Source organism: Elephantulus edwardii, unplaced genomic scaffold, assembly GCF_000299155.1.
Source record: "Elephantulus edwardii isolate Elephantulus edwardi_28Jun2011 unplaced genomic scaffold, EleEdw1.0 scaffold00188, whole genome shotgun sequence".
Taxonomy (NCBI): Eukaryota; Metazoa; Chordata; class Mammalia; order Macroscelidea; family Macroscelididae; genus Elephantulus; species Elephantulus edwardii.
This window is the reverse complement of record NW_006399938.1, coordinates 5,010,323-5,014,441: the sequence shown is the minus strand read 5'-3', so window position 1 is coordinate 5,014,441 and position 4,119 is coordinate 5,010,323.

The window sequence follows — 4,119 nt, the reverse complement described above, 5'->3', positions numbered from 1 at the left end:
GTGCTCAGAAGGGTGGAGAAGGCAGTACAGGAGAGGAAGACCCTGGATGAGATTGATTTATATGGTGATGGGGCAATGTAGGTAAGTATGTCAGTGTCAGTGAGACTGCCTAAGAACAGAGCAGGCTTCAGAGCTGTTGTACATAGGGTCACTATGAGTTGCAGGTGACTCAACAACACAATGTTAGTGCTCTCCTTAAACCACACTACGAACAAACAAAGGAGTAACAGCACATTGGAATTATCATTCACTCACAGACAACAAGTCAGAATCGACTATTATCTGACCCTTCGGTAGGTTTTTGGAGACTATGAATCTCATGGAAGAAGATTACCCATTTTTTTCCCCGCATAGCAATGGGTGCATTTGAACCTGAAGAAGGACCACCTTTTTTTTGGTCAGCAGCAGAAATTCTATCCACTAGAACACTAGATACTGTTTCTAATTTTTCATTTATTGACAACGTTCATAAAGAATCTACTGACTATGCAAAGGCGTTTGACTGTGTGGATCATAACAAACTGTGGCTGACTCTGAGAAGAATGGGAATCCCAGAACACTTGATCATTCAAATGTGGAACCTATACTTGGACCAAGAGGCAGTGGTCAGAACAGAGCAAGGAAACACTGAATGGTTCAAAATTAGGAAGGGCGTACGCCAGGGATGTCTCATGTCTCCATACCTTTTTAACCTGTATGCAGAACAGATTATCTGGGAGGCTGGGTTCTGTGAGGAGAAATGTGGGGTCAAGATTGGTGGACGATTTATCAACAATCTGCATTATGCAGATGACACAGCCCTGCTTGGCTGAAACTGAGGAGGACCTGAAGTACCTGCTGAAGAGGATCAAGGACTGCAGCCTCCAATATGGATTGAGGCTCAATGTCAAGAAGACAAAGATTCTCACCACTGGACCAATTGGCAGCATCAGGATGGATGGTGAAGAGACTGAGATTGTTCACAGCTTTAGTTTGCTTGGCTCCCCAGTCAACACTCTTGGTACCAGCAGCCATGGAAATGAAAAGACACATTGCAATGGAAAAGTCTGCTGTTAGGGACATCCCCAAAGTACTGAAGAGCAATGGTGTCTCTCTGGAGACTAAGGTGCATCTGATACAGGTCATGGTCTTTTCAATCACTTGTTATGCATCAGAGAGTTGGACAGTGACTAAGGAGGATAGAAGTAGAATTGATGCCTTTGAGCGGTGGTGCTGGAGAAGAGTATTGAGGGTACCATGGACTGCTAGGAAAACAATCAGATTCATCCTGGAAAGGGTTAAGCTAGGTGGCTCCTTGGAGGCAAGGATTCTGAGGCTCCGTCTAACATACTTTGGACATGTTGAGAGGAGAGACTGGTCCTTGGAGAAGGACATCATGCTTGGGAGGGTGGAGGGACAGCACAGGAGGGGAAGGCCCTCTATGAGGTGGATTGATTCAGTGACTGGGATAATTGGGATGGGAGTGTCAGAGACAGTGCGATTGGCACAGGACAGAGCAGAGTTTAGGGCTGTTGTACATAGGGTCACTATGAGCCGCAAGCTACTCAATGGCACATAACAACAATAACAACAACCATTAAATCAGAAATATTATAGATTAGAAATAAGAATTTTAATTCTCTCTCTCTCTCTCTCTTTCTCTTCCCTCTTTTATAGCTTTTCACACTTGAGCAAAGAATTTACATTTTCCAAGGCCTTGTCTTTTACTTTAGAGCAAGGACAAGGTTATAATTTCCTTGAATGATGTAAGATTTAAATATTATTTGTAAAATCATTCTGTAGACTTCTCTTAAGGCAGTTTGCTGTGAGAATTAAATTAGACAAAATGAGGTATGTTTGATAATTCTATGTATCATAGGACTAAATGTTACCCAGTCCCACATTTTATGTATAATAAACCCTATACATAAATGTACTTCTATCAGTTCAATTCTGGCTTTTCAAGTTTTTGAGGCTGTAAGTCTTTAACAGGTGAGACCGAAAAATCTTTATTGTGGAGAACAACTGGTAGATTTGTATTGCCAGACTTTTATTAACATTTCAACACATTAAGCACTATATCACCAGAGCCCTTTCCATGTGTAACAGAAAAATCTATTCCAGATATATGATACCAGTCTGTTACATTGCTCTTAATATTACCCTGATTTGTATGTTTTTGTCAATAACTATAGGAGAAATAAAGAAATATGTCAAATGAACAGAGAAGGAATCAGGATTAAACTTAATTTAGAGGACAAAAGGAAGGTAATCATAAAATAAATGTGCCTACTGATGAAAAAGGTTCCTGGGTGTTAAAAATAGCTTATGCTGACATATATCTAACAGTTGGTTGTTTAAACCCCTCCAGTGGGACTGTGGAAAAAGGTCTATAAATCTGCTTCTGTAAAAATTACAGCCAAGAACACTTTGTGCAGTGACTCTTCTCTGTAACACATGTAGTCACCATGAGTGAAATGAAACTTTGTGACAATGAGTTTAGTTTTTAGCAGTGATGGTAAGATGATATTACGAAAGTGCTGTTGTTGCAGTTGTTAGTACTTTGGAGTCAGAACCAACCCATAGCTGACCCTGTGGTGGATTTTCAGAGGCAGTAAATCTCATGGAAGGAGACTGCCCAGCTTTCTCTCCGAGAGCATCAGGTGAGTTCTAACTGCACCTACCTTTGCATTGGAAACTCAATTTTTTTGCCGCTAAACCACCAGAGATTCCTATTCTGAAAGAAGGGGGGTAATTTGATGACAAAATAGCAACAAACACAACTGACAGCTTCAGTGGTGGAATCGGGATCATGTATTTTAATAAAGTGTGGAATATTTTAGTAGAAAATAAATTGGATTATATCTAGAGATACCTGTGTGTGTTTCATGGCTTAAACAATTATAGTATTGTAATGTTTTGTAATTAATTAGATCTTTCTCTAACTCGGTTTACTCCATTATAACAATTCAAGAGGAATATTTTTTTTGTTAATGAATTTAGGTGCTCTGGTGGCCTACTGGTAAGAAGCTGTACTACAATCCCCCAAACACCTGGTTTGAAATCACCAACTCCTCAGTAGGAGAAAGACGAACAACCTCCTTTCATGTTATTTACTGCCTTTGAAAATCTGCTGGAGGGTCAGCTGTGGATTGATTCCAACTCAATAGGACACAAGAACAGTAACAATAAATTTGCACAAATACAGATTAGTAACACAGAGCCATTGAGTTCTTACTCATACTGATGCTCTTTTGAGTTTATGTGGTTACAGATTTTTATAGGAAGTGACTGGTTGCCCTCCCATGGAGCAGCTAGTAGATTCAAAGCTTTTGCTTAGCAAGTCAACACATTAATTATGTGCTGTATCTAAGATTTGTATTAGTAGATTAATTTAACCATACTTTCAACAGATTTTTTTTAATTGAGGCATGAGGGTAAGATGCACTCATTACATTACAGAGTGAATGTACCTGTTAATGTAACTAACCCACACAAACTACCTTATATTGAGCTATCTAGCTTGATAATTTTAGATTATAAATTTAAACATGGCATACACCTCTTTCTTGTAAAAATAAAAATTTTTATGACACTGGCTTCTCACCTACTTAAATGTTCTATAATTATAATTAACATTAGCAGATAACTTTGCTGATTGTAAGAAATGGTAGAATAAAGTACCTAAATATAGATATTACATACACTGGAAAAGAACACTTGAGGAGACTAAGCTTATTGCTATCAAGTCAAAACTGTCTCAGAACCACCTTTCAAGGTCATAAGTCATGTAAGAGAAGATGACTTATCTTTTCCCCTCAGGACTGCAGATGGATTTGAATCACCAGAGAGGGCTATGTTTGGATTGGTAACACAACTTCCTAATGCTACATGTAACTAAGTAAAAAATTATCCACAAAATAATAAAGGTTTTGGTTTGCATTTTGATAAGGTTCTCTCTCTCTCTCTCTCCGTATACCTATACTATACCTATATCTATATATCTATCATGTGCAAGCAAGATTCTGCTGAAAATTATCCAAAAAAACGATTGGAGCAATATGTCAACAGAGAACTGCCAGATGTGCAGGCTGGATTTAGAAGAGGTCATGGTACTAGGGATATTATTGCGAATGTTAG